General features: G+C 43.2%; 1 long non-coding RNA gene across 1 annotated transcript; it reads left to right on the top strand.

The window, feature by feature from the left end:
* The first annotated feature begins 11,602 nt into the window (after nt 1-11,602).
* LOC137383021 (uncharacterized) lies at nt 11,603-12,453 on the top strand. Its single transcript, XR_010977327.1, has 3 exons — nt 11,603-11,684; nt 11,795-11,955; nt 12,055-12,453. It is a non-coding gene; the product is annotated as an uncharacterized lncRNA (long non-coding RNA).
* Nucleotides 12,454-12,795: the final 342 nt, after the last annotated feature.

Below are 12,795 nucleotides of genomic sequence, written 5' to 3'. Positions count from 1 at the left end.
GGCCCTTCCAAACCATATCCCCAGCACCTTCAGGTAGTCAGACCTGATGGTGAAGGGGACAAAGGATCGGTCAGCCCAGTTTCCAAAGAACATGGCCTCACTCTTGCCGTGGTTAACCTTGGCTCCTGAGGCCAGTTCGAACTGGTCGCAGATGCTCATCAGTCTGTGCAGAGACAGCGGATCCGAGCAGAAGACGGCAATGTCATCCATGTACAGGGAGGTTTTAACCTGAGTGCCTCCGCTGCCTGGGATTGTCACCCCTCTCATGCTCGCATCCGTCCTAATAGACTCAGCAAAGCATTCAATACAGCAAACAAACAAGACCAGGGAGAGAGGACAGCCCTGTCTGACTCCAGATTGGAACGGGAAATTTTCCTATTCCCACCTATTGATTGAGACTGCGCTACTGATGTTTGTGTAGAGCAGTTTGATCCAATTGCAGATTCCCTCCCCAAATCCCATTTTGGAAAGCACGTCCATCATGTAGGTGTATGATATCCTGTCAAAAGCCTTCTCCTGGTCCAGGCTGATGAGGCAGGTGTCCACCCTCCTGTCCTGTACATAGGCTATCGTATCCCTGAGTAGCGCGAGACTATCAGAGATCTTCCTGCTGGGTACAGTGCAGGTCTGGTCAGGGTGAATCACCAGCTCCACAGCAGACTTGACTCGACTGGCTATGACTTTGGACAGAACCTTGTAGTCAACATTTAGCAGTGAGATGGGCTGCCAATTTCTGATTTCTGCCCTCTCCCCCTTCCGCTTGTAGATGAGGGCGATGATGCCTTTCCTCATGGATTCTGACATGCTGCCAGCCAGGAGCAAACTCTCGTATACTTCCAGTAGGTCCGGGCTGACCCAGTCCCTCGTACCTACATAATTTGCTTTGTTTAGATTAAAGACCCTAGTTTTGGCTTTAACTTTCAAACTCAGTATAAAATTCTATCATATTATGGTCACTCTTCCCTAGAGGCCTCTTTACTAAAAGTTTGTTCATTAATTCTTTCGCATTGCATAATACACGATCCAAAAATCGACTGTTCCCTAGTTGGTTCCTTACCAACATACTGATCTAGAAAAATATCTTGTATGCACTCCATGAACTCGTCTTCCACACTCATATTGAAATTTGGCTTGCTAAGTTTACATGAAGATTAAAGTCTGTGCCTCTAATTTTCTGATTTAAACTCTGTCCTACACTACAAATACAGTTAGGGGGGCTATAAACAACTCGCACCAATGTTTTTTTTGCCTCTTCCTGTTTCTTAGCTGCACCCAAACTGATTTTACTTTTTGACTTCCTGCATTAAGATCTATTCTTTCTACTGTCTTTATCACGTCCTTTATTATTGGGACTACGCCTTCTCCTTTTCCATAATTGTTCTAAAAGTTAAGTATCCTGAAATGTTTCTTCCCAACATTGGTCACTTTGCAACCATGCCTCTGCAATAGTAATTAGATCAAACCTATTAATTTCAATGTGTACTATTAATTCATTGAGTTTGTTGTGGATGCTTTGCACATTCAGTTATAATGCCTTTAGCTTTGACTTTTTTTCTAATTTTCTCTGACGTCACCTTAGTCACTCTCACTGTCCCTTTCTGACTCACACGGCTTATTTTTATTTAAAACGTTGTTCTGATCTATAGCCTTCACATTTCCCATGCTTCGTTCACCCTTTCCTGAATCTCCACTCCCACCCCAGTTTTTAGTTTAAAATCTGTCTACCTGTCTACTACCTTAGTTATTTGATTCGCCAGGACATTGGTCCCAGCCCGGTTTAGATGGAGCCTGTCCCAATGGAACAGATGCCTGTTTTCCTGTACTGGAGTAGTGCCCATGAAGTGAAATCCCTGTCTCTTGCAATATTCCTTCAGCCACACATTTAACCTTCTAATCTGTTTGATCCTGTGCCAATCGTCACGTGTCTCAGACAACAATCCAGAGATTATTCCTTTTGAGGCTCTGCTTTTTAATTTGGACCCTAACCCCTCAAACTCTCTCAGCAGAACATCATTGGTCTACCTATGTCGTTGGTTCCCACATGGACCATGACAACCGGAACTTCCCTCTCCCACTCCAAGTTCTTCACCTTGGCACAAGACAGGCAACACAACCTTCAGAACTCTCAGTTCTGGCTGCAGAAAGCAGTATCCATTCCCCTGTCGATAATATCTCCTATCACTACCACTATCACTACTCACATGGCTTGGCCATGTGAGCCGCATGGAAGATGGCAGGATCCCCAAAGACACATTGTACAGCGAGCTCGCCACTGGTATCAGACCCACCGGCCGTCCATGTCTCCGCTATAAAGACGTCTGCAAACGCGACATGAAATCGTGTGACATTGATCACAAGTCATGGGAGTCAGTTGCCAGCATTCGCCAGAGCTGGCGGGCAGCCATAAAGACAGGGCTAAATTGTGGCGAGTCGAAGAGACTTAGTAGTTGGCAGGAAAAAAGACAGAGGCGCAAGGGGAGAGCCAACTGTGCAACAGCCCCGACAAACAAATTTCTCTGCAGCACCTGTGGAAGAGCCTGTCACTCCAGAATTGGCCTTTATAGCCACTCCAGGCGCTGTTTCACAAACCACTGACCACCCCCAGGCGCGTATCCATTGTCTCTCGAGATAAGGAGGCCCAAAAAGAAGGAAAAAAAAGAAAAAGACTACCACATTCCTTTCCACTCCCCCCACTTGAATGACTTCCTGCACCATGGTGCTATGGTTAGTTTTCCCATCTATCCTGCAGTCCTTGTTCTCATCAACATAGGTAGCAAATTCCTCATACCTGTTGATTAAAAATTCCCAAATTTAGCATTCCGTTACTGAAGCACTCTTATAGGATCACTTTGCGCTCCACGCTCTCTTCCTTTAAGTGATACATCTCCAATTCTTCCATTTGCTCTATCTATCTCTCGTAATGAGATTCCCAATTACAAACCCACAACTCGCATGCCTATTTGGATCGTGTGTTTCCATGTTCTTCCACTAAAAAATCCATTGATTTTCCTCAGTTCCTTGAGTTTCATGGTATCTGACGACCTCAATATGGGCACCAATGCTTTTCAAATGTCCTTTTTCTTCATCCGAGCCTTCTCCTACGTTATATTCAACAGAGGCATTGGCTGTGTTCACTCTATTTCCTACCCCTTTGCTAAGACTCCTTCTCCCCTTTCTCCTTCCACCAACAGGGGAATATCTTTTCCCTCACCTTCTACCCATCAGCCTTCATATGCGCCAGATTCTATCTCGTCATTTCCGCATTTACAACTTATATTTCGTTTTCCAGCACTGACCACATCTCCAATCCCTCCACTGCAACCAGAAACCCTTCCCTATGGGATTTACTCATTAATTATTTTACAAATACGACGTCCAGCTCCCATTCCCCATCATCTTCCCGTGCAAATGTAGGAGGTAAAATACCTATTCAGTCCTCTCTTCCCCAATACTCCTTCTATGCTAGAAAACAATCACATGTGCTCTTCCTTCAATCTAGTATGCTGTGTGCACAGCGCATCTTCTCCTTATCCAGGAGACCAAACTCAGATTGAGTGTTCCAAACACTTCTGCACACCACCATTCCATCCATAACTATGATCCTGATCTCCCTGTCACTCACCGCTTCAACCTCCCCTCTGATTTCCACCCTGGTCTTCTACTCCGTTCCAACCAAATTGAAATCTAGAATAATAGTTATCTTTTAACCCGAATCACTCAGGTAGGAATACTGACTAAAAATTTCAGACTTTGCTGGCTCCACTTTTCGATAGAGATGGGATTTTGAGGAAGCACACTGGATTGTCATCCAAATTACTTTGTGGTTAGACTCCTTATTTACCTGATAAGTGAACAGCTTTGAAGAACAAGTTTAATGGATATATTAAAAACCTAGTTTGCTTCTAGTAATTTACTTTAAACTTTAAGCATTTTGTTCAGCCCGTGAGTGATAATTATCCCACATTTGCTGCCGCCAAATGGTTAACATTTCAACTTTTCCGAATTGCGTTCACAACAAAAAAATCAGTTTGCACAAGTGGATGAAATCACTTGCGACCCAAAACCTGCGTCCTGTACCTAAAATTTCGGAGTCATAATAGCCATACACAACAGCACTCTATTTATTGTGTCATTCGTTACGAGAGATTAAAAGGGTAACCCACCATGTTTGTTCGTCTTCAAAAGGTAGAAAAAAACATAGTATAGGCCAAAGCATCTAGGTTGAAAGGAATGGTCAAATTTATTTGCAAATGGGATATACAGAGGCAGTAAAGCATGGCTTTGATTGAGCAATTGATACTTTTTTTTGGCCGATTGGTATGAGCTCTGTTAACATGTAAAATATCCTTTCTAAAAGGCCAATAATTTGATTAACTTGGTTTCAAAGGCTACTGGGACTTGCACCCAAATAGCTCATCTTGGTACTCCATTTTGAATTTTGCTAAAGAAAAAGTCTGCTTCTAATTGAAGTCTAACAAGATTACAATAAAGAACATTTACATTCTACTTTAAAAATAATTTTCAGGATGTGGGCGGAGCAGCAAGGCCGACAGCCTCGTGGCCGCATAGGCTGATACCAGATATTTTAAAGTGAATTCAAAAACTCCCATAACACAAAAGCAAAATGATGCCGATGGAAATCTGAAGCAAAAACAGAAATTGCTGGAAAAACTCAGCAGGTCAGGCAGCATCTATGGAGAGAGAAGCATATCGTTAACGTTTCATATCGATAACCGTTCGTCAGAACTGAAAAACGAAGTTAGAGATGTAACAAGTTTTAAACAAGGAATAGAGGCAGGGGAAGGGGGAGAGGGGGAAGAACAAACGGGAAGGTCTGTGATGACAAAAGAGATAATGATGCAAGGCAAAAAGAGATGGTAATGGGACAAGTAAAGAGGTAAAAGATGAGTCTAGAGGTGTAAATAAAAATGGCTGAATTATCACCAACTACCAAAATGAGATTTGAGCTCAAAATCTTTGTATTTTTGTTCAGATCTCTGGATCACTAATCCAGTAATCTAACTACTATACTGCCATGTATACACTGTAATGTTGCAATGTGCCAGGCTTCACATCGATTGCTATGTTCCTACACCACCATAAAATTAACTATTTGAACGAGTAGTGCAAAGAGAAATTAAACAGATCTATAAGGAAATATTAAAGATGCGCGCGAACGTTGCAGTTCAGAAAGGACCTGATAAAATGTATAAAATTAAAATAAACTCTGCGCAAATACAGGATTACTATTGTGAATTCGTGAATAGTAAATTTGGAGCAGATAACTGGGAAAAAAACAATTTATACCTAAAGAATATAAATATTTTGAGCAATCCAGATTACAAGGCAATAGAGCCCAAACATTTGGCATATTCAAAATAAAATTAGATGAGAGTGGGTGAGCTTCCGTGGTCTGACTTTTCATAAAATATTACGGTGAATGTGTGCAAGAGCAGGGATTAACCGTATCACTGGCCATCACCATTACTCCTTATTTACATCAAGCCAATATGGCGAGGCAGGATGTACTTACGTACGAATAGAATTTTAACCAAGGGAGTAAATGACGTGGCGCCGTGTGCAGTGAAATAATGTGCTATGAACGCAAAAAATGTTCGTACAGTCATCGAACATAACATTTTTATTAGAAATTTCCAATTGATACAGTGCAGATCACATACTTTCCAAAAGCACGCGTGCATCGCACTCAACTGTAAACCTCTTACTCTGAACGTTAACCAATGTGGATCATTTAATGCTGCACTGATTTACTAGTCTGATTCACTAGATAATTCTTAGGATTTCTGTTGACCCACTCAGAAACAGGGCCAGGTTACCTCAGAAAAAGAACCAAATATTACTGTTTCTATATTTCATTCACAGAATATTAAGACTGGACCAATCCATTTTGCTGCTTCCAATCAACAGTAAGTTATCAAGCATCTTTAAGAAGGACCATTAATCGTTCATCACAGATACTCTCAGAGTGTACAATGTTCTCTACCTGACTGTCGTTAACTATTATACCTCGAGGTGACGGCTCGTTACATTTCATCTTTATAATATTGAACATTACATGCTTACACAAGAATGATTTATATTAATCCATTTTAAACGCTGTGTGTATGAATAAGATACGTAGCACTCATTGAGTTCGTAATTAGTGAAACCTTTCACAGATAGGTACAAATCATCTTCAACACAAAGACAAATCAGTTTCCATCCCTGAAACACTTGGATATGGGGAAAAAATTCTCCTACACAATTGTTTCAGTCATTACAACTACTGCATATATTCACTGTGAATATACTGGCATATTGTTTAGAAACTGTACAAATATTGTAGAACACAGGTCACATTTATGACATCACACAAGATAGGATGAGAAATATGCTTTTAACTCATTACTCTTTAACTTCAATGTGAAGGTACCAATGACATTGCTTCCAACCTGGAATATTGTTTTATACCAGTTATGATCAGCCCCAAAAACAGTTTTTGAACCATCCAAAATGTTTCAGCTGCAGCACGATCTGCAAAGTGCGGTGGCTGAAGTCAGTTTGACAGGAAGGAAATATATCGCCCAAGCAGTTGGCTGAGTCTGAGAACTTTGCAGAGGATCGAGGAGTTTCTTCTGAATGTCCTTCCTGCGGTTTATCCACGCTGTAAGTATGGCGTCTGTTGTAAATAAAAATGAAACAATCCCATTTAGAACGGTCCTTACAGGAGAATGAAAGTTATCATAATGATACTGAGAAAGTCTGATACTTCATATTCATATGCGTAGCATTGTACCGAAACTCACCGGTGAACGGTCTGTACTTGAGCTTTTTCATGCGTTTGATAGCCACTTTCAGGCTGACAGTCTATTGTCGTTTCATGTTTATTTCATTCTGATCTTTTCCCTGTAAATCCCTGGCTGGTTGACGCTCCTGTTCATCCGCCGCTATAGGCATCTTTTCTGTAAAACTAAATTCGTCAACTGAAAAAGAAGAGAATGGAATTATGAAAGCTTGGTCACCCAACACGGGGTTGAAGATTTATTTAATTCTGTAATGGTTCAGGTTTTTCTGCTGCTCGACTGTGTAAGAACCGGAACTGTCGGCTGGTTTCACACAATGATCGCAGAGAATCATGTTTAAAAGACCGAAGTCACTTACTCTGAAGGTTCTCTCGGACTGTTCCTCCCAGTACATCAGCCTCATAGCCTGCAGAGATTGCTTTCTTGAGACTGTGCCGAGACTGACGGTGACTGACTCGGTGCACCTGCCTGTCCCAGAGTCACAGGCTGTAGCTCGGTAGTCCCGCTATTTATTGTACAGGAGATTCTCGGCTTTGCGTTTCTCGGGGTTTCCCACACTCAGGGTCCAATCAGCTCTGCGGGTGAACAAAGCTGCAGCTACTCTTTGTAAACGATAAAGCGTTCACAATAGCAGGAACATCTGGCCAGCACAGATGACACTTTAGTCCCCGTCGAATTCATTGATTTGAGGTTAGGAGATCCTGGGAATGTCCCGCCCATCGTCTTACAAACAATTCTGTTACTGAGTAAAAGCTGCTTTAGGCATCTGGTTAACAGGAATTTCAAAATGTCAGACTATTTATTTTCTAAAAGTTCAGGTCGCTGTTACTGAGGGATAAATGACGACTGACGACGTGAACCTGAAATATCAAACCTGTTTACTTAACTCTTGTAATTCATCAGGCTTTGCTCCCCGTACACACACCAACTGACGGCGGGACTGACACCCTTCCAGTTATTAATACAACATGGCAGTGTGATTGATATCCTTCCAGTTATTAATAACAATACAATGTGTTGCCTCCTGCCCTTGACTGCTGTTGTGTTCAGAGTAATGAACTCAGTAATGAACTCAGAGCCCTTTCCTATCCTGAGTGGTGTGAAACAGGGCTGTGTTCTCGCACCCACACTTTTTGGGATTTTCTTCTCCCTGCTGCTTTCACATGCGTTCAAATCCTCTGAAGAAGGAATTTTCCTCCACACAAGATCAGGGGGCAGGTTGTTCAACCTTGCCCGTCTAAGAGCGAAGTCCAAAGTACGGAAAGTCCTCATCAGAGAACTCCTCTTTGCTGACGATGCTGCTTTAACATCTCACACTGAAGGATGCCTGCAGAGTCTCATCGACAGGTTTGCGTCTGCCTGCAATGAATTTGGCCTAACCATCAGCCTCAAGAAAACGAACATCATGGGGCAGGATGTCAGAAATGCTCCATCCATCAATATTGGCGACCACGCTCTGGAAGTGGTTCAAGAGTTCACCTACCTAGGCTCAACTATCACCAGTAACCTGTCTCTAGATGCAGAAATCAACAAGCGCATGGGTAAGGCTTCCACTGCTATGTTCAGACTGGCCAAGAGAGTGTGGGAAAATGGCGCACTGACACGGAACACAAAAGTCCGAGTGTATCAGGCCTGTGTCCTCAGTACCTTGCTCTACGGCAGCGAGGCCTGGACAACGTATGCCAGCCAAGAGCGACGTCTCAATTCATTCCATCTTCGCTGCCTTCGGAGAATACTTGGCATCAGGTGGCAGGACTATATCTCCAACACAGAAGTCCTTGAAGCGGCCAACATCCCCAGCTTATACACACTACTGAGTCAGCGGCGCTTGAGATGGCTTGGCCATGTGAGCCGCATGGAAGATGGCAGGATCCCCAAAGACACATTGTACAGCGAGCTCGCCACTGGTATCAGATCCACCGGCCGTCCATGTCTCCGTTATAAAGACGTCTGCAAACGCGACATGAAATCGTGTGACATTGATCACAAGTCTTGGGAGTCAGTTGCCAGCATTCGCCAGAGCTGGCGGGCAGCCATAAAGACAGGGCTAAATTGTGGCGAGTCGAAGAGACTTAGTAGTTGGCAGGAAAAAAGACAGAGGCGCAAGGGGAGAGCCAACTGTGCAACAGCCCCAACAAACAAATTTCTCTGCAGCACCTGTGGAAGAGCCTGTCACTCCAGAATTGGCCTTTATAGCCACTCCAGGCGCTGCTTCACAAACCACTGACCACCTCCAGGCGCGTATCCATTGTCTCTCGAGATAAGGAGGCCCAAAAGAAATGAACTCAATCAGTCTGAGAAACGCAACAGTTTTTATTCGTGTGATGTATCTTGCAGATTATTTCCCACGCGCTAAAGCTCAGGTTTAACTGCTTCTTGGAGCAAAAGGACTGAATTCGTCCGCGTAGAAACAATGAAGATTGACAGGCTGAGGTTGAGGAGAATAGCTTTCAATCAAAGGCGTCTCTGTCCGCTTTAATGCGCAATTATTCAGAGATTGTGTCCTATATTTATGCAATTAAACATACCTCACTGATGTTTAATATTTCTAAATTAAAAACAGTTTCTTGTAGCCTTTTTAGTGCATTGTATTTCAAAGTTAAGTTCGCCATCAGATCTGTGACAATTGAAATGGTTTTAGCAAGCACAGCGAGGTACCTCAAGAAAGGAATTCGGTACCAGTGTGGAAGAGTTGAATCTTTCAGAAGTAATGTAGTAGGGAAAGGTGGTTAATAAGAAAGATTTGGGGGTAGGCTCGGCTCCCGATTGTGAGGCAGAGGAAGAGAAACCAAGCAGCAACCGAGAGTGAGAGGAACGGTGAGTATGGGCTGGAGACGAATTCCCAGGAATGGTACGAGGAGGTCCTCTAAGAATTTGCGGCCAAGCACCCGAGGGGAGCTTGACAAGAGCGGGGTGATGGAGGAGCAGGACTTTGTTTCAGCGTATTAATGGCACTTGCTGAGTTATACTGAATTCTTATCACATTAGTTAAGACGATTGTTTAAACTAAAATCTGAGCAGCAACAAACCTGTATTGGGTTACAATTCGAGGAGTGAGAGAGCTGTCGCTCAGTTTCCCGCCTGTTGCTAATACCAAGAGGTCAGAGGTGGCCCCATGCATATGAAGTCAATGCACTAAATCAAAAAATGTCAGAACAGCACCAGATGCTGATCTGTGACAGATTTTCGGTAAATCAGCTCTACCTCTGACCTCTCAGGTGGGTGTAAAAGATCCCATAGCAACATTCGAAATGGAGCCTCGGTGTCATTGGAACATAAGAAATAGGAGCAGGAGTGGGCCATTCGGCCCCTCGAGCCTGCTCCGCTATTTAACTAAATCGTGGCTGATCTTCTACCTCAACGCTGTTTTCCCGCACTATCCCCATATCCATTGATGCCTTTAACATCTAGAAATCTATCGATCTCTGTCTTGAACATACACAATAATTGAGCCTCCACAGCCTCAAGGGTAGAGAATTCCAAAGATTCACCACCACCCGAGTGAAGAAATTCCTCCTCATCTCAGTTCTCAGTTATAAGGTTGTCAATATTTATCCAGAAACCAACATCACCAAGATGAATTTCATCTATTTGTGGGACCATGTAGTGTTACCAAATTGACTACCCCGTGTCCCTACATTGTATACCTCAGGGACTGTGAGAAGCTTTGGAACGTCCAGTGGTTGTGAAAGGCGCGAAATAAATGCAAATTCTTTGTTTCTTTCACATTCCTTTGGCAAGTGCGGTTATAAATTGACACTTTGCGCAACTTCCGTTCTGTTTTATAGATTTAAGCAACGCGTCAATGTACGTTACATACTTTACAATGCTATGGCACTTGTACAAACAGAACACGCAGTGTAAGTCTCTTATGGGTGTAATCGGTCAGTAATACAGATAAAGTGAATAAAAGGGGATCTGTTTGGTGAGAATCCATATATAATATTCAATGTAACTTACTTTCTAACATATAAGCTAAACTAAAAACGGATGTCAGAAACACTGAGTGTGGCTCCACCACACAGTGCTCGGGTCACCGATCATTCCAGTTACTGCTCGTGTTTCCCACGTGCCGCATCTAGCCGGATTTGCCCATTAGTTGTGTTTCAGTGAACTCATTCGTCTGAGCACAGCAACAACCTGAGGGGACAGGAGGTGAGCAACGATCAAGGAACATCCCTTCTCAAATATCGCAGATCTGCATCAGATGGGAAACACTCGGAAAATATTTCCTGACCCGGAATCAGCTACGTTGCAGATTTTTCAAGCAAGACTACATTGATTTTAACTTCCATCCGATTCTGCTGCAAATTTTGCTGTAAATAGTATAATTCTCAGGAAACATTATTAATGGGTTTACTTTGAAACTTTTGCCCGATCTCTCGCCAGACAAGACATTCTTAACAAGAACATGCAGAATGAGACAGATGGTCACATTACTGTCCTCCTGTACTCGGTGGAAAATTGGCGGGTTGTGGGGCGGGTGAGTTTCTCTTCTGCTCCCATAACCTTACACGAGCCCTGTTGGCTCGGGATTATTGACTCGTTCCAACTTTCCAGATGGTCTTCTGACGCGCGTTGCTCCAATAATAAGTCAAACAGTGGTGTTAATTCCTCATTCAGAAAGAAACACTCTGTTCATTGTCCTTCTGACAGCAGAGATTGGTTGCTGAGTGTGGGAAACGCGAAGGAACCCGGACTCACGCTTTTCCCTGTCCATTCGGAGCTATAAGTACAGGAGTTGTGTGATTTGGCTGCAGCAGACGGGGCCTGTCGGGCACTTGTTTTAGGCTGCACTGCAGAGTCCAGAGCGGCTGGAAGAATACCGTTTGAAGACAGTTTTCGGGAACAGAATCCCACCCAAAGAACAACAAAGCGTGGGTCAGGTTATATTTAAAACATATTGGAGTAACTTTAGCTGCATAATATTAATGTTATGTTAGCCAAGCGGTTTATGTGGGGTTATTGAAGCATTTATTTATGATTTTCAGTACACCGACAGAAGGTGGAGAGATGAGATGGGATGAGATCGAATAAGAAAGCAACACCCGTCTATTGGAGCTAGATTCAGAAATGTCCACAGATGGAAATCTTTACATTGCCCGGTTCTGGAAATGAGAGCGGATGACCTGAAACTACCAGCAAGTCTCTGGTAAGACACCAAGTCTTTCACACACAATTGTAAGAGTACAGTTGAAATCAGTTTCTTGTTCCCAGATTATTTCTGATTCATGCTTTCGTTGCATTTCAGCTGACCTCCCAGTGACTCCGCATCGCGATTACATAGAGAATACTCCCAAGCTGCATAAAGGGACGGCAACTCTTGTCCACTCTGCACACCCCGAAGGATCTTAGACAGGAAACCCACGGAACACTTCCACAGAGGTCGAAATCCAGATATTGTTTTCCGTTTCTAGTCAGACCAGACCCAGCAGACAGTTCAGCGCCTCAACAGATTGGGGGATGCTGATGGAGCTGAAACATTTGCAAGAACTGAGGAACTGATAGTTACCCAATACAGAGCTCTAGAGTTGTATCCTGGTGTCAAGCAGTATTCCAAAATGGAAGCAGTGTCATACCTTCACATTGAAGGCGATGGTCAGTTTATCAGTGTAATGTCATAAATTGTGACCTCTTCTAATTTTTGTAATTTCTCAGCAGTGCACTAGTATGTTCACAGTCAATATGTACGCTAATTGGAGTGATGCAGGTAGCTGTACCAGCTTGGCTGATATTCGCACCTCTGAACCCAAGCGTCATGATTTCAAGTTCTATTATGAACTTGAGCACATAACCTAAACTGACACTTCAGTGCAGCACTGAGGGCGCGCTGCAGTGAAAGAACAGCACAGACTGGATGAACAAACGCCCTCTTTCAGTATTGTAACTTCTACGAAGCTATATATGCCGGAGAAATCTCTCCATATTGATTCTGTTGGTGTGCGTTGAAGATGGAAAGCAATTTGTTTTGATAGGTAAAGTTTGTATTTTT

The sequence above is a fragment of the Heterodontus francisci genome, chromosome 23, assembly GCF_036365525.1.
Source record: "Heterodontus francisci isolate sHetFra1 chromosome 23, sHetFra1.hap1, whole genome shotgun sequence".
In the NCBI taxonomy this organism is placed as follows: domain Eukaryota; kingdom Metazoa; phylum Chordata; class Chondrichthyes; order Heterodontiformes; family Heterodontidae; genus Heterodontus; species Heterodontus francisci.
The sequence above is the reverse complement of the archived record's forward strand: the minus strand, read 5'-3'. Positions and strand labels throughout refer to the sequence as shown.